Source organism: Schistocerca serialis, chromosome 3 (assembly GCF_023864345.2).
Source record: "Schistocerca serialis cubense isolate TAMUIC-IGC-003099 chromosome 3, iqSchSeri2.2, whole genome shotgun sequence".
NCBI lineage: Eukaryota > Metazoa > Arthropoda > Insecta > Orthoptera > Acrididae > Schistocerca > Schistocerca serialis.
Window position 1 is genome coordinate 99,699,931 of NC_064640.1, and position 27,390 is coordinate 99,727,320.

General features: G+C 42.6%; 1 long non-coding RNA gene and 1 pseudogene across 1 annotated transcript in view; one reads left to right on the forward strand and one right to left on the reverse strand.

The window, feature by feature from the left end:
- The window catches only part of LOC126471537 (uncharacterized), a 279,116-nt gene that overhangs the window by 86,861 nt on the left and 164,865 nt on the right, over window positions 1-27,390 (reverse strand). The gene's annotated exons all lie outside the window — the stretch shown is intronic.
- LOC126472325 (5S ribosomal RNA) lies at window positions 13,381-13,498 on the forward strand (annotated as a pseudogene).

Below are 27,390 nucleotides of genomic sequence, written 5' to 3' on the forward strand. Positions count from 1 at the left end.
ACTCTTGTCTCTGATGAACACTTGCTGTCGAGGACAACGTACTGTGTTCTACTACTTAACAAGTAGCCGGCCGCGGTGGTCTCGCGGTTAAGGCGCTCAGTCCGGAACCGCGCGACTGCTACGGTCGCAGGTTCGAATCCTGCCTCGGGCATGGATGTGTGTGATGTCCTTAGGTTAGTTAGGTTTAAGTAGTTCTAAGTTCTAGGGGACTGATGACCACAGATGTTAAGTCCCATAGTGCTCAGAGCCATTTGAACCATTTGAACTTAACAAGTCTTCGAACCGCTCACATATCTCAGGACCTCTTCCGTATTACGTACCTTCGTTAACAGTCATCAGTGGAGCACCATGTCAAATGCTGTGCGGAAATTTAGGAATATGGAATCTGCCTGTTGCCTTTCATCCATAGTTCGCAGGGTATCATGTGACAAAAGGGCTTTCTAAATCTGTGCTGACTTGTGGATAGAATCTTTTTCGTCTTGAGTAAGTTTATGATATTCGAACTGAGAATATGTTCAAGAATTCTGTAGCAAAACTTTGTTAAGGAAATGGGTCTATAATTTAGCGGGTTCGTTTTTTTATCCTTCTTATGTACAGGAGTCACCTGTGCTTTTATTGCAGTCGCTTGGGACTTTGCGCTGGAAGAGAGATCGCGATAAATGCAAGCTGAGTAAGGGGTCAACGCCGTACTATACTCTCTGTAATACATAATTGGAATTCCATCAGAACTTGTGACTTTTTCTTGTTTAACTCTTCAAGTTGCTTGTCTACGCCAGGGATGCCCATTACTACATCCTCCATAGGAGAGTCGGCGCGACGGTCACAGACTCGTTCTTCGGATCTCGCACGCCGAGGGCGAGCAGGGACACAGTATACAGTGCAGGCGTCCATCCGGCAGGGCGGACAAGTGGTGTGAATTACAACACGGGACGCCGTGCTGTGGGAACAGGAGATCCGGCCACGGGGCAGCCATGCCGCGGTGGGAACACACGGAACTCTCTTCACCAGACGAGAACCAATGGCAACCGGCAAAAGCGGGAGAACCTCTTGCAGTTTTAAATTATTTCGTATCCAAAACTATAAATAAAATACTGAAGACAGGTGTTCACGGTAAATGAGGTCCAAATTTTTGGAAGAAAAATATAAAAAAGAAAGGAGAATAGAGTTTAACATCACGTCGACGACGAGTTAATTAGAGACGGGGTACTAACCATGACGAGAGAGGTCGTTTTCTTTTCAAAAGCACTGTTTCAGTATTTGCATTAATCGATCTATACTCGGCAGCCAATGTTCCGCGGAAAGGAAAGCACCGGGTGCCTCCCAAGGAAGGTTGATAGGACCATTAAAGTTCTCAAAACGCATAAAAGATTTATCAGACAGAAACAGTTATAAGCTGAAATTGTTCGCTAGCGATGCAAAACAAAGCACTATCGCCTGACCGCCGTAGTGAAAGCAGAATGACCTGTACGGAACGTCCATTTGGTGTAATGCATGGCAGCTCTCTTTAAATGTGGATAAATATAGGATAAGGACAACAACAAAAAAGAACGATATAGTATCTGATTAGTGGTGAACATCGTATAGGTATTAAGGGGTAATATTAAGAAATAATATGAAATGGGACGTGTAGAAAAATCAGTATTGAAGAAGTTTAATGGAAGATTTAGAATTGGTGGAAAGGATGTGGGAAAATGCAATGGATCTGTTAAGGATATCACATACAAGATGCTAGTGTGACAAATTCTAGAGTACTGTTCCAGTGTTCGGGGGCCTTTTAAGTAGGCACGAGCATAGACATCGAACGAATAAAGAGATGCACTGCTGAGATCGTAATAGTCCTTTACACATCATACAAAACTACAATAGCAATGACCATGCTACCGTGGAATCCTTGAAAAAAAGGCGACAACCAGTACTCGCGAAACAGTCTGAGTAAATATAGCGAACCTATAAACACATATGTTGTGGGCATTTGGTCCCAAAAGTGTCACCGATGACGTCATCGACGAGTTATGGGTTTTCCCCAATCCCCATCCCTCCGCCCTCTAACAAAGGTCACTTGCCCTATAAAACAGAGGGAAATTCATATTTTAGCGGGAAATTCAAAAAATAGCCCGGTTGCACTAGTGTGTTTCTTACGGAAGCACGGGTGTTGTCCAAATTACAAATTGGCGGGAATCCAAGATTATGCATTGTCATCTGGCTGTCTTGGAATACAGTGACAGGCTCTATGGCGTCACAATCCGAGTCTTGGGATACAAACGCCAGCTTAACTACAACATCATAATCCAAGACGACTGACCTGGAAAACAAGATGGTGATAGAATATATCGACTGGGGCACAACTTCACAGCTCTACGGCGTCTGAATCCAGCTCAGACCTGTCGGGTTAATTATAAGCGTGGAATTCCGGCCTACTAGCCTAGACTTGAGATACAGGAGCGTACCAGCCCAGAGCTGGAACACTGGTCCTGGCTTTGTGACTACACAATCCAATTGAGAATGTTGGGCTATTTACAACAATGTAGAATTCCGGCATACTGGCCCAGGCTTGAGATACTGGCTGAGTCCTACTATAAGCTATATAAGCTATTTTTCACTCGGAGATGTAGGCCTATTATGGTCGCTGCTTCTCGTAACTCTGTCAATCCCTCCACTTTCGTCTCTGCCGGTATTTAAATGAACACTGTTTGCGGGTAGGCGAAGGCTTTCCGTCTCCTCAACGACCTTCCCCCCTTTACACGTGAAGCCACCCACGAGCGACGAGCGTCCATGCCACTCCACTCTCCGCACCGCTCTGTAACGTGCGGCGACCACGGCAGCCGCCCCGTCCATGCCGCTGCTGCCTAGCAGCCCTCACTTATTCCCCTGAGTTAAAATACAACCTGTACGCTGTGTAGCAGGAACACATTAATCTTATTTAAACAAATACCGCCGGCCGCTGTGACCGAGTGGTTCTAGGCGCTTCAGTCCAGAACAGCGCTGCTGCTACGGTCGCAGGTTCGAATCTTGCCTGGGGCATGGATGTGTGTGATGTCCTTAGGTTAGTTAGGTTTAGGTAGTGTAATGTCCCCACAGCAAATACCCTCTACCACGCACCAATTAATCATTTTCAATCAAACCATCCACATTCCTTCACTTTGGAAAAGTTATCTGATCTGATTTTCTCGTAATATATGCGGAGACAACTCGTCGACGCCAAAGTATTTTCTAGTGCATTTATTCTCTGAAATAACAGAGATGCATATATGCATTCTCCATGGTTGTTAGAGTGGTAACTAGGTCAGCTTCTGGAGTATCTGTTGAGGGATTGACGTGTTTCTGAGAGATACCTATTCTGCTTTTCTTCTCGCTAAAGCGAGCCAATTAACATTTGTGCCGCTAGTAGTTTGTTTTGAAGAGAAAGAGATTGTAAAAGGAAAATAATTAAGGCGTGGATTCATCGGAGATCTGGACATGTAATGGAGATGGATTTAATACACGATTTCCTCCATGAATAGGGTTTGTGACTTTTTTGTTCTGGAGTGAATGAGCGAATGAGTTTTTTCTGAATCATTTGTTGATCACGTTGGCCCTGTAATTAGTGGGGAAGTTTCAGCTGTGTCGAAGAGAGCCTGCAATCACTGAGTCTGTGTTAAATCGTCCGAAAAGACTTCGTACACATCTGGAATACGCAATCTTTCGTAAAAGGAACAAATTGTCCAAACGATTGATTCTCCCGACTGACTGCAGTGTTTAACAGTAATAATAAATGTAAAGATCTCTTACAGCAAGCCAGCCGCTGATTACCAAGACGAAGGACTCCACCAAAGATTCTATTTGGCTGATTCTTTTTATCACTATATCACGTAATGAAATCTTATATTAAAAACTATACATAGATAAAGGAGAGAAAGAGAGAGAGAGCGAATGAAAATAGAGATAATACCAATAATCCTCCATTAGTCTAATTTTTCGCCTGTCTTATCACGGATCAGCCAAGAACTGGGAGGGCCTTACTTTACTGTATAGACTTATGTGTGAAGGTGAAGGGATCTTAAAGACAACAGTTACACGTCTATACAGACAAGACATTACACAGAGATAGCGGCTAGCTGCATAAATCATCTATTCTTAGATTAAAGAGACGGCAACTTATTATCCGAACATTAAAATGTCAAAATGGCCAATCCGTGACTGGACACGTTGCTAAAATAATTTTGTTCTCTGTTTCATGTCAACTACGACGAGCTAACCTAACTGACGCTTGGAAAAGAGAGGAAAGACTCGCAGGTAATTTAACTGGATCCAAAAATAAAGCCGAAAGACAGCACGCTGGGCGCAGGGAAAAGGCCAGATCTACATTTTTATTATTAAAGCTTGCTACTACAGTTGAAGTATACGCTTTTTTATTTAGTGTTATTTGATATTTGAACATTGATTATTTGTGTTCATGTTAGATATAGGAAGTGTTTTGATTGACCTGTCCCAGTTGCATTTGTCTGTATGTGTACATTAAGAAATTAGACACACAAGTACTCACGTGTCAAGGAAGTTTGATTTAGTGACAGTAGAACATTTATATGGTTTTCACTAGGGCAATGTTTAGGGTGTGTCAAGCAGAGCAAAGCAGCACGCATTAGCCTTCAGCTGTTAGCACTGATGATAACGAAGCAGTAAGAAGTGTTGTAGGACCGATGGCTACAGATAGCGCAACAGAACGCCCTGTAGACACGGCTGCGGGTGTAACAGCGAGTACGCAGCAGGGATTAGATCCATTGGTAATTATCATGAGACAGATGCAGATGATAACCAAGAGCATGAATACTTTGAAAACCGACATTAATGCGAAATTTGCCTCAGTTACTGAAGGGTAAAATGATTTGAATACGAAATTAGCCTCAATTACTGTAGGGCAGGAAAATCTGAAAACCGATATTAAAGCACAATTAGTGACAGTCACTCAAACTCAAGAAGAGATGAAATTAGTCCAGACTGGGATTAAGCAGCAGTTACAAGACAGTTTTTCCGAATTAGAACAGCGGATAGAGGCGAAGACCAAGGAACTCAAAGATCAGGCCGAAGAGACGGAACGAAAATTAACTGCACAAATAGAATTGGTGAAAGCACAATGTGAGGAATCTACTCAGCGCGTACGTGTCAAAATGATGGAGTATGTGGCTATTAAGATAGATACCGTACGGGAACAAGTGGAAATGGTTCCGCAATTAGTACAAAAGCAAGACGCCATGGCATGTGCAATTGCGCAACTTCCTGAATTGGCACGTACACAGACTAACCTAAAGGAAAGCGTTGAACACCTGACAGAGCGTCAAGACGTTATAGACCACCAAATTAACGTATTAACGGGTAAATTGTCCGAAATCACATTAGAAAACAAAAGGCTAATGTGTGAAAACGTTGAGCAAAATGTTAAGGCAGCATTTCAGAATTTATCTGGCAAACAGGAAGGGAATTTGTTTGCGAAAGGACTTGAGGAGGTGCCACAGCAGTTAGGTGCTGATTTTGACCATTGGAAACAAACGATAGGAGAGACGATGCGCGCTTCACAACAAAGCTCAGAACAAATGAATACAGAGCAGCAGCAGAAGTTGGCAACGACTATAGAGCCAGTTACTGCCCATTCGCACACAATACCGACTTGTGCAAGTAATTCAAACATTAAATTGCCACAAGCTGGTTGTTCGCATGAATTCTTATCTACCGGAGATTACGAAAGCCTTTGCCATGCCGAAGAAAAAATGATAAAGCATTGGCAATTCCAGATTTTTAACCCTGACAAAAGGGGGGTCCATCCAATTGTTTTTATTCGAAGTTTCAGAGGAGTGCTACCCAGAAATTGGTCGGAGTGGCAGAAGATCAGTTTTTTTACAGGATATATACAAGGTTCGGGGGCGATCTGGGCCTCGGACATGACTTCTGTTTGCCCGACATATGACGATTTTGAGAAGGCGTTTTTAGCGAAGTTCTAGTCAGAAGGGGTACAGGAACGCCTAAGGCAGGAGGTGCTCTACCCAGAGCCTTTCTCCTTTTCGAAAGGAAGCCTTAGAAGGTATTTCGAAAAATATGTAAATAAAACGAGATACTGGGACAGACCTATGCCCTTGCCAGACATAATAAACATACTTAAGGCAAGGCTACCAACTGGCATCCGGAATCAATTGATTTACGGCAGCTACAAACACTTGGACTCGTTCTTCACGACGTTAGACCATATAGATTTTATCGAAGAGAACAACCAGAAAGCCCGTAATAACAGATTTCAATATAGGGTGATAGAACCTCCGCCAAATGGTAGGCAAGGTGGAAGTATGGGTTATACCAATGGCGATCAATCGACACTTAGAAGGAATGAACAGAGATCGTTAAATAATGGAGGAATCCCTCAAAATCTCAATAGTAATCCCGGCAATGGTCTTGCTAGGGGCTATTCAAGGAATAACAGGAACGGGAAAAGATACAACCCCGTGTGGGGGAACGAAAGAAATTTCAGACCCCAAGTCTGGAATAATAACAATAATAGAAATTGGAATCAACCGGAAGGAATGAATTCAAATAGCCAACATCAGTGGGGACGGACATCTCCGAATCAACCGGTAGTTACCGAAGTGACGGATCATGTCAACCAGCAGACAAATCAAAACCCAACAAACTCGTAAGGACCCACTCGTTCCCCGGAGGAGCAGTCAACCATTGGTTGAGAGGCAACAGGATATGTGTACCCATGCTAAACGTATAATGATGGACGATTATTGGCAGAAGAATTGACCGAGTACTTAGAACCACAAGATGAAGATAAGGAACAGGTGGCAGTAGCCGAAGTGCAAGTCATTATGGAGACCGTACCTAGAGTGGCGGTTTTAGACACAGCTGCAACCACAAATGTTATTTCGGAGGCACTATTCAACAGGATCAGAAATATAAGACGAGTACCAGTTTTTCCAGTACAAAATTGCAGAATAATAGGCGCCGTTGGGGCTCGATCGGCTACTGTAAAGGCGCAGTCACTACTTGGATGGAATTCGGAAATGTAGCAATATTAAGCACATTCCTTGTTGTGAAAAATTTGGTGGTAGATTGCATTATCGGAGTCGACAGCCTACGTCAATACGGATGCAGAATAGATTTCAAAACAGGAAAAATTTGGTTGAATATTAATAAACAAGAGATTGAGTTGGAGTTGTTAAAAAAAAGCCTTACGAGAAAATATAATTGTGGGATCAGTGTGCAAGTAATCAGGACGGCCCAAAATTCTTAACAGCACGCAATTAATGAGCTCCAAATCAAAGAAGATTTCGGTCAATTAGTGTTTGAATCCGACTGCATGATCGAAGATCAGAAGAAGCAGCTCAGTGAATTATTATTAACGTATGAAGACGTTTTTGATGAAAGGCCAGGAGTTATTAAGTGATACATATACCATCTCTACGTTAAGCCGCACGAAACGTATTGTAGAACTTTCTATCCTGTTCCCTGGAGGTTAAAGGCTCAAGTTTAAAAGGAAATAGATCGCATGTTGAAATGGGGATTGATCGAACCCTCTACAGGCCCATACTGCTCCCCATTGTTAGTCGTGCCAAAAGCAAATGGGACTGTTAGACTGGTACTCGACGCCAGAGAAATAAATAAAATCATAATTCCAGTGAGAACACATCCGGAAAACATAGACGAACTTATAAAACGGTTCCAGGATGTCAAATATTTGACGAGCATTGATTTGCGAAGCTCTTATTGGCAAGTCAAGGATGAGTCATCAAGGAAGTATACAGCTTTCATTTATTCCGGAAGAGGTTACCTATTCACCGTAGTTCCTTTCGGTCTCAACATTAGTGCTGGAACCTTTATAGCAGCTCTAGATTATGCACTAGGCCCAGAACTCAGAAGCAGGATAACAGTGTTCGTTGACGATTTGATTATTGCATCGAAAACTTGGGAGGAGCATATTACCTTACTGAACCGAGTGTTGGACGTGTTCATAACCACGGGAATAACTGCTAACCTACAGAAATCCCATTTTGCAGTAAACAGAATCAAGTTCCTGGGGCAAATAATTGACGCAAAGGGAATTTTACCAACCAAGGAGATGCTAATTGCAATTAGTAAGTTTCAAACACCCAGGAATAGGAGGCAATTAAAAGGATTTGTGGGCCTTGCCTTATTTTTTAGAAGATTCATAACAAATCAGGCGATGAACGCATCAGCTCTAAATAGTCTGTTGAAGAAGGATGTGCCCTGGCTCTGGACGTTAGAGTGTCAAGAAGCATTCGAAGAGTTAAAGAAGCAATTAGTAAATGCACCGCTGTACCATCCGGACATGCAAGAAGAATTTTACTTGTCAACAGATTCTTCGAATGTGGGTATTGGCGCGTGCCTTTTCCAAGTACGCAAGATAAATGGACAACTTACCTTCTGTCCTATTGCGTTTGCTAGTCGTGTTTTGTCCAACTGTGAACGAACTTACACGACGGCAGAATTAAAGGCTCTTGTGGTCATCTGGGGATTTAAAAAATTTCATTATTATCTATATGGGTCAAAGACTGTCGTATATTGCGATCATCAATCATTAACGTTTTTACAAATGTGCAAACTGTTACACCCCAGACTGGCTAGATGGACTCTCGCTCTGCAACAATACCAATTTAGGATCGTGGATGTCTCAGGACAGCAAAACATTATTGCTGACGCTCTATCAAAGTAACCACAGGGTTTGACTAAAGAGATTGAAGTAAATAATAACTCAGAATTCCATGTTTGGCACAGTTACAGAAAAGAGATGCTCAATGGAGAAGTGTCATTCAAAGGTTACAACAGCAACCTTCGGATCAGATGGCAAATTGTTACAAGCTGGTAAATGGGGTATTATTTTTCCGCTGTGTATGTATACCTGAGGCGCAAATAGAGAAACTCGTATGGTTCACCAATTTAACCTGGGGACATTTCGGTGCGACAAAATGTGCAGACAAGATAAGTGTGTACTGTTCTTTTCCCAACATAAAGCGCAAAGTGCATGAGGTCTTGAAGAAATGCATAATCTGTCAAAAAGCAAAGCCGGATTCAAAAGGGAGTAAGCACCCATTATGCTCTATATTAGTCCGAGAACCAAAAGAATTAATTTCGTGCGATCCGTGTGGACCGTTACCTACTTCAAGAGGAGGTGTTAGATATGTGTTGGCATTTCTTGATGTGTGTACGAAATACGTAAAGCTATACCCGACAAAGGCGGCTACAGCCAAAGTAATTGTAATAAGATTGACAAGGGATTATCTTCCACATGTTGGTATACCTAAGGCGATAATAACAGACAATGCTAAGATATTCACGGGACTCCGATGGAAACAGGTTTTGTCTCAAGTCGGTGTGAAACACATACTAACATCAGACTTTTATCCACTGTGGATAACCCACAAGGCAATTTGGTTGAGAGAATATTTAGAGAGTTCAATCGCTTTATGAGGACCTATTGCCATAATAAGCAGACTGCGTGGGAAAATTGTGTGGAAGACTTTGAGCACTCCTCCACTGGTTGTACACCTCATGAACTGATGTTAGAGGCAAAAGAAGAAAACTTCTGGACTGAACATATGCCTAAAACTCAGGAAACTGAGATGCCTTGGGAAGAAAAAATAAGACAAGCCATCATAAATATGACGCAAAAGGCTGATCAGAGAAAACAACAATATGACAAATTAATCAAGAGGGTACAGGCGTACCACGTCGGAGAGAAGCTACTAGTCAAAAGACATACCAAATCATCGTTAATAAAGAAGAGTATAAAGAAATGGGAGCTATTATATACTGGCCCATACATCATTCTACAAATTCCGAACCCTGGGGCTTATCTGTTAGCATACCAGGGATCTAACAAAATTAAAGGGTTGTTTTCCCATAACGACTTGAAAAAATTTAATGAAGATTAGAGGATAGGGATGAATGGTGTTGCGAGTGACAGAGATTTACGCTCGTAAAAACATAACAATAAACTGTGTGTGTTTAGTGTTAGAAAACATTAAACTGAAATAATTAATCAGTAACACAGATTGTAGAAATAGTGAATAACTATAACTATAGAGTGCTGTAAAGAAGATAGTGGAGATAGGCTTCACCTGTGTTTGGGTAAACATAGAACTCTAGCATTGCTAATGTCATCAAGAATTGTAAAGGATCTGAATGACCTTCAAGAAGAAAGAAATATTTCCCGAAAATGACGCTGCGTAATCAAAAGAGGCACCCAGTGTATGTTCATACATAATTTCAAGTGCACGCTTAGATGTGTAAGCGTGTGAAGTGAAGTGATGCGTTTAGGCAGTGAATCATGAGTGACGGTTAACGCCGCAAAGATAATTTCCCGCGCAAAACAATTGACGTCGGCGCGAGAGTTAGAATCGATATAGACGACACAGATATGCTGTGTAAGAGACTCGCATCAAACGCGAGGGAAATCTGATTGATGTTCAACTTCAAAAAAGTGTCATAATTAGAGGTTAAGAGTTCTTGATTTATTGTTGAATGTCAAAAGAAGTTAACATTCATAGAATTAGTAGTTATTTAATGGGTCTTGTTCACTTTGGAATTTTTTTTGAAAATCCATTTCCATATATGTGCATGTATGAATGCCGGATGAATCAGAGAATAAATGAAAGAAGTGAATCCACATTCCTCGCCACTAATAACTTTTACATTACAGCAATCAAGCGGAGATATAAATGTATTTAGGATAAAATTTTTATGAGTATAGATAAATGATATGACTTTTCAAGGAAATGATGGATTATGTCTTTGTATAAAATGAACCACACTTTCCATTATTCGATGATTTGAATCCAAAATCTACTGCATGTTGCATGAATCCTTTAAATTACGAAGAGTAAATCATTGACAGAAAATGTGTCAGAATTTTTAGACTTATAAGCACAAGTGGTGATTAAGTGATAAGCGAAGTCCAAAAGAAAATTCAAACTAGAGTAAATATTATGATGTCTTCGTCAACAGCATTAGTCAATGGATACATGGAAACCTTAAGTCAATGGCTAAATTCCTTGCAGTACATCGTAAGAAAAAGGATGCATGAAGCCACAGGGATTTTGTTTTCAAAAAGGATAATCTTGGACGGTGCAACCTAACCAGTTCTTTTACAGGAAGAGTTTCCCTTTCGGTCATTGCTAATTTCTTTGGAATGAATGTTGCATGTAAAATCTGGTATCCCTGTCCCTTCTACTCTTCCCATTTTGGGCCGCGTGGAAGACCGACTACAAATTTGGACGTCGGGGACATGCAAGATCCGGGGGAGTTTCAACACCGCAAGATATTGTCCTGGGAACAAGACCGTAAAAAAAAACTTGAGTTATTGATTGTAAATTTTTTTTAGCTAGAGGCACAAATCACTCTTCTCCAAATCGTTATATAAATCTATCCCTATCTTTCCTTTAGAGATCAATTTCAAAATTATTTTTTCTCTTCTGTAGGCTTTCCTATCTTCTATGTATCGTAGGCTGGGGGTCTAGGCTTAAGAGGTTTTCCAAGGTTTCCCTGCTTAAGAAAGTTCCCGAATGGGTAGACCCTGATAATAGTTTCATGAAAGATGATCTTCCTTCCTTGTGCACAGCAGACATAACACCTTGATGCACGTAAAAGCAATACAGCCGCGGTCTCTTCATTTCTTCTGTTTTCAATGTTTCTTTTCTTCGTCTGTCTTATACATGATTTTTTTTTCAGTCGGAGGACTGGCACCCGTCACTTCCGGGTTACCCACACTAATAGACAGCTCGCGAAGTGTGTTCGGTAAATCAAAATTAAGCTCACAAACTTTGCTCGCTGCGAGGGGCATTGTAATGTCCCCACAGCAAATACCCTCTACCACGCACCAATTAATCATTTTCAATCAAACCATCCACATTCCTTCACTTTGGAAAAGTTATCTGATCTGATTTTCTCGTAATATATGCGGAGACAACTCGTCGACGCCAAAGTATTTTCTAGTGCATTTATTCTTTGAAATAACAGAGATGCATATAAGCATTCTCCATGGTTGTTAGAGTGGTAATTAGGACAGCTTCTGGAGTATCTGTTGAGGGATTGACGTGTTTCTGAGAGATACCTATTCTGCTTTTCTTCTCGCTAAAGCGAGCCAATTAACATTTGTGCCGCTAGCGGTTTGTTTTGAAGAGAAAGAGATTGTAAAAGGAAAATAATTAAGGCGTGGATTCATCGGAGATCTGGACATGTAATAGAGATGGATTTAATACACAATTTCCTCCATAAATAAGGTTTGTGACTTTTTTGTTCTGGAGTGAATGAGCGAATGAGCTTTTTCTGAATCATTTGTTGATCACGTTGGCCCTGTAATTAGTGGGGAAGTTTCAGCTGTGTCGAAGAGAGCCTGCAATCACTGAGTCTGTGTTAAATCGTCCAAAAAGGCTTCGTACACATCTGGAATAGGCAGTCTTTCGTAAAAGGAACAAATTGTCCAAACGATTGATTCTCCCGACTGACTACAGTGTTTAACAGTAATAATAAATGTAAAGATCTCTTACAGCAAGCTAGGCGCTGATTACCATGACGAAGGACTCCACCAAAGATTCTATTTGGCTGATTCTTTTTATCACTATATCACGTAATGAAATCTTATATTAAAAACTATACATAGATAAAGGAGAGAAAGAGAGAGAGAGCGAATGAAAATAGAGATAATACTAATAATCCTCCATTAGTCTAATTTTTCGCCTGTCTTATCACGGATCAGCCAAGAACTGGGAGGGCCTTACTTTACTGTATAGACTTATGTGTGAAGGTGAAGGGATCTTAAAGACAACAGATACACGTTTATACAGACAAGACAATACACAGAGATAGCGGCTAGCTGCATTGATCAACTATTCTTAGATTAAAGAGACGGCAACTTATTATCTGAACACTGAAATGTTAAAGTAGTTCTAAGTCTAGGAGTCTGATGACCTCAAATGTTAAGTCCCATAGTGCTTAGAGGCATTTGAACGATTTTGATACAAATACCTTGCCAGGGAGAGCTCCCTATTCCGCAATCGCGAAGTTCACGATCACCAGACCAGTCGAGAAGACAGTCACAATCCCGTCCCCATTACCCCCGTTAACAGACAGGCCGTCCTGAAGACTCCGTAACCCAATGTGGAATGGAGTATATAAGTTCCAATTGCCAACGCAAGTATGCTGTTGTTACAGCACTGCAGACAAAGGTTGAATGGCTGGAGTTAAAATGACAAGAAGCATTAAAAATACAGTAACCACAATTCTACTTTAACCCGAATGACAGGGAGTCAAAATTAAAAATACAGTTACCTCAAGTTTAAATTGAACGGAAGTCTGCTTGCTGTCACACTATAATGCACTCATTCTTACTTTAAAACTGCCAACGGCCTTGCCGCAGTGGTAACACCGGTTCCCGTCAGATCTCCGAAGTTAAGCGCTGTCGGGCTGGGATAGCACTTGGATGGGTGACCATCCGGTCTGCCGAGCGCTGTTGGCAAGCGGGGTGCACTCTGCTCTTGTGAGGCAAACTGAGGAGCTACTTGATTGAGAAGCAGCGGCTCCGGTATCGGACATACATCCGGGAGAGCGGTGTGCTGACCACATGCCCATCCATATCCGCATCCAGTGACGCCTGTGGGCTGAGGATGACACGGCAGCCGGTCGGTACAGTTGGGCCTTCATGGCCTGTTCGGGAGGAGTTTAGTTTAGTTTACTTTACTTTAAAACTGAATAGACCACTGATGCAGCCTTAATCGTTGTCAAATAGTCGTCACTGTCGCATGTAGTTGGGGGAAAGGAACGGGAGAGGTAATCACTTGTATTTTTATTTGAACACCGCAGCCCCCCATACCGCGCCTCCCCAACCGTCGGCCGACTCCCTGACGCCAGCTCGCATCAGCTCCGCCTCATGTTGGCAGACCGCGTGTAACTTAGCATCGGTACTACTCGGAACACACACCACTACGTCACACGGCACCTGAAACCACAGGTAGAGAGAGGCTACTTCCATCTACAGTGGATGCGTAAATGAACTGGCCAGCACCAAGCATATTATCCGCTAAGGCATTGAATCCACACCACATTTTTTCTGACATATTTCTAAGACTACACGAGTTTACGATTAAAGGTAGTCTAATTTTAGAGCAGGACCGCGTCCTGTTGTGTTAGAGGAATGCGATGAAACGTTTCTGACATTCCGTAGCTTGAGTAGCCTACATGGTCTCTGCACACAGCTGCCAACACCAACTCGCCAACACTACAACACGTCCCTACGTATCGAGAGATGAAGTTCGTTGACGCAAACATCTTACTTACAACTGACCGTGAGACCCTCCAGCGGTCCGCATGGTCTTGCTGTACACTGCTTCTATCACTTCCTCAGTGCAATTCTGGTGCAGCAGGCGCCACATCATGCAGTGAGGAATGCAAACCGACATCTCACACCTTTTGCCCCCACAGGCCATCCGCCCCGCCACAGTCAGTGCTCTCTGTAGTACGGGGAAATACATTTCCAGCACCTGGCATACGTCCACCTACGAGGTTTCTCTTGTACAGAGCTCCAAACATAATGCTCGCAAACTTTAAGAGGATGATACTACTGTTTTGTACATCAAATACAACATTCAGTCTGACGAAAACCATTTATAGGTTTCCAACGGGTGCGACAGGACACATCGCACACTTGCTTCAAAGCATTTTGAGAAGAAGGCGTCAAGTTCAATATCAGATTGGTTCAAATGGCTCAGAGCACTATGAGACTTAACATCTGAGGTCATCAGTCCCCTAGACTTACAACTACTTAAACCTAACTAACCTACGGAAAAAAAAAAATGGCTCTGAGCACTATGGGACTCAACTGCTGAGGCTATTAGTCCCCTAGAACTTAGAACTAGTTAAACCTAACTAACCTAAGGACATCACAAACATCCATGCCCGAGGCAGGATTCGAACCTGCGACCGTAGCGGTCTTGCGGTTCCAGACTGCAGCGCCGTTAACCGCACGGCCACTTCGGCCGGCTAACCTACGGACAACACACACACCCATGCACGAGGCAGGATTCGAACCTGCGACCGTAGCAGCAGCACGGTTCCGGACAGAAGCGCCTAGAACCGCTCGGCCACAACGGCCGGCTCAATATCAGAGTCTGAAACTGATCATACTAAACCCTTCTAAGCTATTCCCTTTGTACTTACAGTATAGAACGGCGCCCCACCACACATCAGGTAGGAAGAGATCAAAAAAAGTTTTGGGGTGTGTATGCAGCCGTTCTCTTCACGAGACGTTGTGAGAACGATTCGGTATTAAACTGACACAATCGATAGTTGCACACAAGTAATGCTGCCTCACATTTGCTACGATTACGCTCATCCAGCACACAACCAAGCCAAAACACACAACTTTGTCCTTAAATCGATGAAAATTTTACCGAAAGAAGTTAATTTCGCGTCATACCGCTACATTTCTGTCCGGACTATCGATAAATGCTATGACAATAACAGGATGTCTGTGATTTCGTTTGATTTTTGTTTGTTGTCCACTCTAAAAATTATTGTACTAGCATCTTCCCTTAAAGAACTTGTCATTACATCTACATCTACATCTACATCTACATTTATACTCCGCAAGCCACCCAATGGTGTGTGGTGGAGGGCACTTTACTTGCCACTGTCATTACCTCCCTTTCCTGTTCCAGTCGCGTATGGTTCGCGGGAAGTACGACTGCCGGAAAGCCTTCGTGCGCGCTCTAATCTCTCTAATTTTACATTCGTGATCTCCTCGGGAGGTATAAGTAGGAGGAAGCAATATATTCGATACCTCATTCAGAAACGCACCCTCTCGAAACCTGGACAGCAAGCTACACCCCGATGCAGAGCGCCTCTCTTGCAGAGTCTGCCACTTGAGTTTGCTAAACATTTCCGTAACGCTGTCACGCTTACCAAATAACCCTGTGACGAAACGCGCCGCTCTTCTTTGGATATTCTCTATCTCCTCTGTCAACGCGACCTGGTACGGATCCCACACTGATGAGCAATACTCAAGTATAGGTCGAACGAAGCCACCTCCTTTGTTGATGGACTACATTTTCTAAGGACTCTCCCAATGAATCTCAACCTGGCACCCGCCTTACCAACAATTAATTTTATATGATCATTCCACTTCAAATCGTTCCGCACGCATACTCCCAGATATTTTACAGAAGTAACTGCTACCAGTGTTTGTTCCGCTATCATATAATCATACAATAAAGTATCCTTCTTTCTATGTATTCGCAATACATTACATTTGTCTATGTTAAGGGTCAGTTGCCACTCCCTGCACCAAGTGCCTATCCGTTGCAGATCTTCCTGCATTTTGCTGCAATTTTCTATTGCTGCAACTTCTCTGTATACTATACCATCATCCGCGAAAAGCCGCATGGAACTTCCGACACTATCTACTAGGTCATTTATATATATTGTGAAAAGCAATGGTCCCATAACACTCCTCTGTGGCACGCCAGAGGTTACTTTAACGTCTGTAGACGTCTCTCCATTGAAAACAACATGCTGTGTTCTGTTTGCTAAAAACTCTTTAATCCAGCCACACAGCTGGTCTGATATTCCGTAGGCTCTTACTTTGTTTATCAGGCGACAGTGCGGAACGGTATCGAACGCCTTCCGGAAGTCAAGGAAAATGGCATTTACCTGGGAGCCTGTATCTAATATTCTCTGGGTCTCGTGAACAAATAAAGCGAGTTGGGTCTCACACGATCGCTGTTTCCGGAATCCATGTTGATTCCTACAGAGTAGATTCTGGGTTTCCAGAAATGACATGATACGCGAGCAAAGAACATGTTCTAAAATTCTACAACAGATCGATGTCAGAGATATAGGTCTATAGTTTTGCGCATCTGCTTGACGACCCTTCTTGAAGAATGGGACTACCTGTGCTCTTTTCCAATCATTTGGAACCTTTCGTTCCTCTAGAGACTTGCGGTACACGGCTGTTAGAAGGGGGGCAATTTCTTTCGCGTACTCTGTGTAGAATCGAATTGGTATCCCGTCAGGTCCAGTGGACTTTCCTCTGTTGAGTGATTTCAGTTGCTTTTCTATTCCTTGGGCACTTATTTCGATGTCAGCCATTTTTTCGTTTGTGCGAGGGTTTAGAGAAGGAACTGCAGTGCGGTCTTCCTCTGTGAAACAGCTTTGGAAAAAGGTGTTTAGTATTTCAGCTTTACGCGTGTCATCATCTGTTTCAATGCCATCATCATCCCAGACTGTCTGGATATGCTGTTTCGTGCCACTTGCTGATTTAACGTAAGACCAGAACTTCCTAGGATTTTGTCAAGTTGGCACATAGAATTTTACTTTCGAATTCACTGAACGCTTCACGCATAGCCCTCCTTTCGCTAACTTTGACATCGTTTAGCTTCTGTTTGTCTGAGAGGTTTTGGCTGCGTTTAAACTTGCAGTGGTGTGTGTGTGTGTGTGTGTGTGTGTGTGTGTGTGTGTGTGTGTGTGTGTGTGTGTGTGTGTGTGGGTGGGTGGGTGGGTTTTGCAGGATAGGATAGGGCAGGATCAGAATTCAACACAAACAGCTTAATTATTCAATTCTCAAGCGCTGATAATGCTACTGGATTACAGCGTGTAAGAATCAGCCAAAGATAGTGAATGTATACAACAACGAGAATACGATGTAGTGAGCGATTCACATCTCACGTAAGGACGTGACCAAAGTATTGTTACTCCGTACTTTGGCATGCTTAGCACAAAGTATAATGACGTCAGTCTTTACACTGAATCTACGACACCAGAATACAAAATGGCGATGGAAGGTGACTGACCTGAAACACTGGCTCTATGACAGTGGAATCAGATACTTGGTATACTGGACATTCTCTATGACCTCATAATCCAACACTTGAAATATTGGCACTGGCTGTATGACGTCAGAACCTATCTCAGACCTGTCCCCTATTTATAACAGGGTGGAATTCAGGCATACTAGCCCCTCAGAAGTGTATGGTCACTGCATACCACTACTCCTAAGTCAATGTTAGGATCTCTCCACTTTATATCGTTTAAACAGACATTGTGGAGGGAAAGATCCATCTGCCCCATGCTAGCTCAATTCTCTCCCTGCAGGTTCAGTCGTGCTATGTTCCAACAAATTTCAACATCCTTTTTGACATTACAGTTAAAGAATTTACGTCTCCAAGCCGGCTACCAAAATTTCTAAATGTGAGAAAATCCACTTATCCCAAGTACAAAATGAAAGGATTTCTGCTGACTATAGAGCACACGTCCTAACTTCGAAACTGAATAGCCCACTGCTGCAGTCAATTGTCATCGTCGTATTTGGATGGTGGAAGGGAATAGGAGAGGTATTGACCTGCGTCTTTACTCAAACACCGCTAGATCCCTACTGTGCCGAACGTCAGTCACGCGGGTTTCCATCACTTAGCCACGCGGGATTAGCGGAGCGGTCTAAGGCGCCGCAGTCATGGACTGTGGGGCTGGTCCCGGCGGAGGTTCGAGTCCTCCCTCGGGCATGGGTGTGTGTGTTTGTCCTTAGGATAATTTAGGTTAAGTAGTGTGTAAGCTTAGGGTATGATGACCTTAGCAGTTAAGTCCCATAAGATTTCACACACATTTTTCCATCACTTACGCCACACCTTGCTGTGCATACCATTTTCCCGAGCCTAGCAGTTTCATATGTCTTTCTGAAAAGTAGGTATGACACCTAAGACCATCGGTCAGGATGTAATAAGATATAAGAGACAGGAACGTTTATTTATCTAAACAGACAGTGCCTTTTGAGATCACCACACGGTGCACGCTGTATTTAACACCGACCAGACGCCAGGAGCGCTAACTTCGTGTTCCATTCAATGCTTGACAACAAATAGAAGAGTATTTTAAGGAATGTCCACCATACAATCGCTTTCACAATATTCCGGAGTACAAGTCGCACAGATTCAGCACACAAGAACGCTTAAAGTTGATTGACCGAAGCAGATATTCGTCCCCCGATTGCTCCATATGCAAGTGGGATAACAAAAGACACTGCCAAGAAGTGATATTAGATATTCTCCACAATGGGTTGTATACCGGCTGACCACCCAGCAAGAATATATCACAGCAAGACAGCATCAAAATCTTTAATACCACACACAACACACACAAAACACACACCAGAAACTGCAAATCTCATTTCTCATTAACTGCAACGCTGCTTGTACAGGAAAAAGAGTTATAATAACTCCACATCGGCAGTAAACGGCTTTCCAGCATCTAGATGCACAATGTGATCATCTTACAACTCCCATTTAAGCATCAGAGAACACTGTTATACAGTCTACATCACAAAAAAGGATTAGCTTCTGGTTCTTAGTGTGAAACTATACCTAACAGCAGCGTGGAGCAACTTAATTATACACTGGAGCGCCAAAGAAACTGGTATAGGCATGCGCAAACGAATACGGAGATATGTCCAGAGGCAGAATACGGCGCTGTGGTCGGCAACGCCTATATAAGACGTTAAGTGTCTCTCTACAGTGGCAGGTTATCAAGATATAAGTGAACTTAAACGTGGTTTATAGTTGGCGCACGAGCGATGGTAGAGATGAAGTGGGGATTATCCCGTACGACCATTTCATGAGTGCATCCTGCAAGAACGGGAACAACGACGACTGAAGAGAATCGTTCAGCGTGGTGCAACCCTTCCGCAAGTTGCTGCATATTTCAGTGCTGAGCGATCAACAAGTGTCAGCGTGCGAACCATTCAACAAAGCATCGTCGATATGGGCTTTCGAAATCGGAGGCCCACTCGTTTACACTATAGATGACTGCACGACACAGAGCTTTACTACTCGCCTGGGCCCGTCAACACCGACATTAGACTGTTGATGACTCGAAACATGTTGCCTGGTCGGACGAGTCTCGTTTCAAATTTTAGAGAGCGGATGGACATGTACGGGTATGTAGACAACCGTATGAATACGTGATTCCTGTATGTCAGCAGGGAACTGTTCAAGCTGGTGGAGGCTCTGTAATGGTGTGAGGCGTGTGGAGTTGGAGTGTTATGGAACCCCTGATGCGTCTAGATACGATTTTGACAGATGACACGTACGTAAGCATCCATTCATGTCCATTGTGCATTCCGACGGACTTGGGCAATTCCAGCGGGACAATGCGACACCCCACACGCCAAGAATTGCTACAGAGTGGCTCCAGGAACACTATTCTGAGTTTAAGTACTTCCGCTGGACACAAAATTCCCCGGACATGAACATTATTAACGTGCTGTTCAGAAGAGATTCGCCCACTCGTACTCTTAAGGTTTTATGGACAGCCCTGCAGAATTCATGGTGTCAGTTCCCACCAGCATTACTTCAGACGTTAGTCGAGTCCATGCCACGTCGTGTGCGGAACTTTCGCGCGCACGCAGGGGTCTGCACTATATTAGGCAGGTGTACAAATTTCTTTGGCTCTTCATTGTATATTCCTGCCGGCCGGTGTGGCCGTGCGGTTAAAGGCGCTTCTGTCTGGAACCGCGTGACCGCTACGGTCGCAGGTTCGAATCCTGCTTCGGGCATGGATGTGTGTGATGTCCTTAGGTTAGTTAGGTTTAAGTAGTTCTAAGTTCTAGGGGACTGATGACCACAGAAGTTAAGTCCCATAGTGCTCAGAGCCATTGTATATTCCTTTAGTCATAGAACTTGATAAAATTCTCTGTAAACCGCAACCACCTAGGCTGAAGTTAGGTCACAACACAGGCGCAGAACTAGATAGCAATCCACAATTGCTGTAGGAACACGCTGTATCTGTTATGAGACCTTGTTTCCAGCAATACATACCTTACTAACCTATTCATAGTGCACAAACCTTCCACTGCCATAACCATCTGACCCACTTTCACATTTGGTGTTCGATGATAATGATTTTGGGTGACATTCTTAGGAATTTTACAAAACCAAGGACAAAATGTATGACAATGGATGTAACAAGTCTACATAGGAAAGCGTGAGAACTTGAACTTAAAACTGAATTCCATGAAAGAACGACGACGTAGTTCTCGCAAAGCAATTTTCAGTAAAGGGATGTGAATATCAAGGTGGAAGGAAGACACTAACAGCAGGAGTGACTTAAACAATCCAAAATTAAATGCTCGTACACAATTTAGTACATACAACGAATTTTAATAAAAATTTGTGCAATTCGATTGTTTCCTCTGTAAGTCCGGTGGTATCGTACAGCTTTGCTCAGAGAACTCTTAAAACTGACTTATCAGTATGTATATGCATGTTCATGAAACAAAAAGTGTAGGAGATATATTTGCTGGTACAGGTTCCCATAGTTTAATCCAACAGGTGGTCACAGTCGACCTCTTCTCTGGAGCATAATTTCCGATTACGTGTTAAGCACCAGCATTGAAGTTTCAAGTGAGTCCTCGCCTAAATTATAGGTGTTTCATGTTATCCACAAGACTGGAAACACCAGACTGAGCCGTGATGCGTGATGTCAAAAGTCGGTCACCTCATATGGTTGAAAGCTGTTAATGGAAGGACGTAGCCGGATTACACACTTGAGAACTGTTGTAAAGGCCACATGTAGGAGTCTTAAGCGGGCAAATCTTACATAAGGCTGAAAGAAATCTTTGGGTGTGATCTGAAGCACCCAAATATGTCGTGTGGAGCGCACGGAATGAGTTTGACGTTTTCTGAATCATCCTATTAGAAACACATTGCGTCTTCACTGGAGAAACTTTAGCTATTAGAATATAGTGTGTTGTAACAAATGACTATGGTCGCAATCTTCTCTGGAGAGTAATTTCAGATAGCCAGTTAGGCAAACACTTGATACTACAGATGGCTCAAATGGCTCTGAGCACTACGGGACTTAACATCTATGGTAATCAGTCCCCTAGAACTTAGAACTGCTTAAACCTAACTAACCTAAGGACATCACACAACACCCAGTCATCACGAGGCAGAGAATATCCCTGACCCCGCCGGGAATCGAACCCGGGAACCCGGGTACTACAGATGTCAATGCGTCTCCTGTCGTTAATATTATGTGTTATCTGAACTAACAAACCTGAACAAGGACAATACAAGGGATACTAGAAGCGTGTAGAGGTACCGTATCTAGTGCTACGGCAACATACATAGTTCCATGATACATTGGAGCAGGGCACAAAGAACTGTCTCCAGACTTGCTTTAACGAAGCATTCAATTTCTAGTCTACACTTTTATCATTACACTACAGGTAATAACCAGCATGAGCATGTCTGAACCGGAAGCACATTCCATCAGTTTCCATTCTTCTACGATACCTCCATCCTCATGAAGGATAATGTTTTGCAGCCTTGACAGAGAAGAACTTGAGAAATCTTCTACGTAGACTGGTGTTAAATATACCACAAACAGATTTCCAATCTTTCATCCTGCCAAGAAATTGAAACACACTTGACGAATCACTAATCGAAAAGAAGAACCATGCACGGTGTTTATCCCGATTTGGGAGACTGGATGTTGCGAGCAGCAGTCTGTCCAGGGCAGCATAATCCCGCAACCGGCTTCGGGTACATCGTTGCTCTACACAGTCTAATGTGCTGTACCACCATTTCCGAAACCGCATTCTGTTACAGCTCTATACTCCACCTTCCGTCCAAGGCGCTGCACCATCCCGACCGGATCCGTGTTTGAGTACAGGACCGTACGAGTGTTATACCGTCTGACTAACGCGCTGTACTACCGCACCCGAAGCCACATTCAAGTACGCGTTCGTGTACCGCGCTATACTCTACCGTCCGTCTCAGGCGCTATTGCACCCTGTCCGAAACTGCGTCCGCGTACAGCACTATACTATACAGCCTGGGAACTGCGCTGTACTACCCTTAGGTAGAGCAGTCCCTCCCACCCTCCCCACCCCCACCCCCCGCCCCTCCTGCAGTAAACAAATTGTGTCGTTGATATAAAAATGGCTCTAAGCACTATGGGACTTTAACATCTGAGGTCATCAGTGCCATAGACTTAGAAACTACATAAACCTAACTAACCAAAGGACATCACACACATCCATACCCGAGGCAGGATTCGAACCTGCGACCGTAGCAGGCGCGATTCCGGACTGAAGCACCTAGAACCGCTCGGCCACAACGGCCGGCTGTCGTTGATCTGTTCGATAATATAAATGCGATTTGTCATGTATGCTTCAACTTCTTGACAGGATAATGACTCCAAAACGAACAATTTGAAACGTGTGTGGTACATTTAACAGTTATCTGCTTGGTAAATTTCTATAGTTCATCTCTGTCAAGGCTGGAATCTATTTCTTCGAGTGTGGAAATTAGGTAAATATGTTCAAAAGCACTTAGAAGACCCATGATCTTACCATATCAGTTGGAGACGGCTGACGTTAAAATTGGTGTTCTGATGGAACTTATGTCTGGAATATCGCTGTAGCTCTCGGTCCTTCTTCGATATAAGGGATCAACTTTAGTTTAGTAGTGCTGTAATTTTGTCTTTCCACCTGTCAATACAACCATCTCGCTCTTGAACTTACATTACACTAGTTTGTTCCACATGTTGTTTATTAAAATACTTTCCTCTATAACCTAAGATTATTTTGCTTAGAATTTCAAATACCTATTCGCTCTCTCGTCGGAAATTTACCCTCTCGGCAGTAGAATGTGTCGCAGATTTTTCCCACCACTTCAGCAATGGGATAGGAAGATACTCGGTAATGGTCACATGTTGGATCAAACTGCAAGCAGCTGTACCAGAAATTTAACTCTTAGACGTTTCGCTTCATAACAACACTTAGACTGTGATGGTTTCTGGCGTTATTGATAAAAATTCTTAAGAATTCGTCGTAAAAAATTACAAGACGAACAACTGAGTACTACTAACCTAACTTACAAGTTAAAGTCCGCTTGTCGGGGACTGATTTATGCTGCTATTACAGTGGAAACTATAACACACTTCGATGGAACAAATACGTGCAGGTTAGTAACCTCCCAAGCTGTTTACTGTGCCACTTTCCGGACAGGTGAGAAACGTGTTTGTAGACTTGAAATAGTATTGGGGTGAGAGTAGCACAGCTATAAATACCTGATGGAATGTGCTTCTGGTTTAAACATGGCCATGTTGGTACTACCTATATGGTGACGATATAGGGACAGACTAGAAATAGCAAAATCTGGAGACAATTTGTGTGTCCTGCCCCAATATGTCATGGGACTATGTGTGTTGCTTAGCACAAGATACGGTACCTCTATACATTTCTAGTAGACTGTGGCGCTTAGCTCCTATTTCTGATAGTACAGATTAATAACTGCAGCAGATACACTTGCAGCTGCAAGCTCAAGTGTGTCCCTAACTGGATATATCAGAGTACTCTCCTGGGAAGATCTCGACTATGTTCTACTGTTATAACACTCTGTATTCTGTTAGATAAATGTTTCCCGAGTAGAGACGTAGACTGTTTCGAATAGGATGGTTCAGAATACCTCAAACTTCTCAATCCCTGGCTTGTGTGACAAAATTCTCGCGTATGTCATGGGATTATGTTATTCCAGAGACAGAAAAGCTCTCCATCAACAGCTTTCACTCACATGGGATGTTCTGACTTCTGACATCATGCATCACGTATTGCGGAAATGGAAAGTGCTACTGATGTTAGGTTTTAGCAGAATGGATTGCTCGTCAGGGGTTCGTACTGGTAGCCAATCAACACATTGTAATAATAGTTAGAAATTGTATTTTCCTTGCAAACATACAGTTTTTTAAAGGAACAATGTCTACTGACATTAAGAAACTAAAATAAGGGTAAATTAAATGTCAATAGTGTTTGTAGCAGGATTCTAGAACTCTAGTGCGAATCGTTTACGAGATATGGTACGACGTTGTTACGTTTGCTTATAGTGAGCTTGTGCGTTCATTGAGAGCATTGCAATTTGCCTGTCAGTTAGTGTGTGACAGTCAAAGTAGTGAGTCCTGAACAGACGATGAGATTTACCAACGAAGAAAAGGCTCACATTGAGAGGCACCCACATGCCTCGCTCATACTGTGGCATCAAGCAGTCAGGCCTGCAAGATGAGTGGTCTGCCAAGCGAGTGGATTCATTCTTATTTATCGAGTAACATGAACTCTAGTACTCACACTTAAGTTACAAGTTATCCTCCTATATGATTAATACGCAACGGAAACACGCATCTGACTATCAGTAATTTACAGAACTCTGACTGTTCACTACGCACTGGCAATACCACATTTTCTTTTTGACTTTTATTTAACGGCTTTTATCAACACGTGGCCACCGCACTGAATATGAATGGCGCACACATTATAAATTCGGGACATCATGACAACATACAATTCGAAGGAAAAGTCCACCAATCTTTTTCTTTTCACTATCTGATTTATTCCGATAAATACTCTAACCTAAACACACAAATTCTATAACCTACAACAATAACACATGAGAAATTCCGCACAGTGGGCATGACTTTACATTGGTGAATCTCTATATTATGGTCTCGTAATTACTTTTAACGCTACAGTGCACTTTCTGGATAGGATGGTGGATCTTTTATTATACCTCACACTTCGACTCTCACAATCATCATCACGAAACTTTCCTCCAGACCGAGCGGTACCGAAGGAACAAGCATGACCCACTAATCTTTTGAAACTACCTCGCTACTCTCCCATGCAAACCACACATACCCAAATTACATGACATACACCACACTACAACATGAAATACTACAAAGAGAATAGTCACAACATTATCACTTTCAGCTTTCCCACTTCAATTAGTATTTATCCCAGTTTCACACGACACTGCCCCACTTCATAATTCTACTTTCCTACTATGAACTCTGGAGATATATGCACGTCTTCCAGTGCAATGCAAGCCAAGTGGCGTTGCTGGATAGACGGCCGACTCACCTTGCTTCTCTCTCAGAGTTTTAATCTAGCGTCACACGGAATTATATCACGCAAAGTAATCTTAAGAACGTATTCATCACACACGCGAGTCCTCAACTGATACCATGGACGAGTACTTCTCTTTATCCTTTGTCTCGTACACAGATTGAGACTCACACAGTACTCACCACGTGGAAGTACTCGTCTCTAATTTCAAGTCCTGCACACGCCATTTCTTAAATATTTCAACTTATGGTACACACGCTATTTCTTAGATATCTCAACTTATTGTACACACGCTAGTAATTCAGCTTAACTTAAGCACACGGAAGTATTTCAACTTATTGCTACACGTGGTTTCATTGTGACCGTTGGTCACTTCTGAAGATTACTACAATCCCTTTAATATTACCTGCCTGACATTTAATTCTCCCCACAAAAGTTCCTGAAATAGAGAAATTATTATTTCAAACTACTCTTAAATATTCCACATGCATACCATGTCTCCACTCTTTCATCATTATGAAGCACAACTAAAACAGGTCTTAACAGCACAAGATCCAGCGGCAGAGTGCTGAAACATGGCCGTTCTCGAGGTCCTCTCCCATCTCTGTCGAGGTGGGGGAAGCACCTTGCTATCGTATTGGTCAGCCACATTTCAGGTGCTCAAAGCTCTGGTAAATTTCATCTCTTTGGTCCCACCAAAGGTGGCCAAAGGATCGTCTCAAAGATGATCATATATTCACATTCACTATCTGTGGTTAGCAGACGACCATACATTCATTCATTTCACAGATCTCACCAAACTGGATGTAGGGATTTACTTTGTGGGAGTGCACATGTGATCAATTAAATAAATAAATTGTCATTCTTTCCCACACTGGTATCCGGCTTCGCTGTATTAATTGAAATTGAGTTATTTTACAAAAAAAATGTGTTGTTTTGACAAAAATAATGATGTATGTTGTACCTATTTTCAATGTCGGGCGGTACTGTACCCTTTCACCACCGGCTACCCATGCAGAAAAAAATGGCACGGTACTCTCCTTGCAATGCGAGGGTAGTTCCGAACATTTTTTTAAGAAAGCTGTATTAGAACAAACTTAGCAAGTCATCAAAATAACCAGGAGGAGACCTTAGCCCCTGGTGACCTCAAATTGACGACCAAATGTTGTTACTTTACCAAATTATTGACACAGTTGTTGCATTATTGTACTCTCCACAATGCGGAGTAACGTACCCATACAAATTTACAACAATCCACATGACAAATAAAACATTACATCATACAAATAAAAAATAATGTTGTGATAAAAATTTGCTTAGTTACTGGGATCTTCGTTATTTTTATGAGTAATCCAAACTTCAATAATTCTAAAACAAATAAAAAAAATACTAATTGTACTCGTGAAATTCTAAATAGCTCACCGTCCAAACACAGAACAAGTAATCCGACATTCATAAATCGC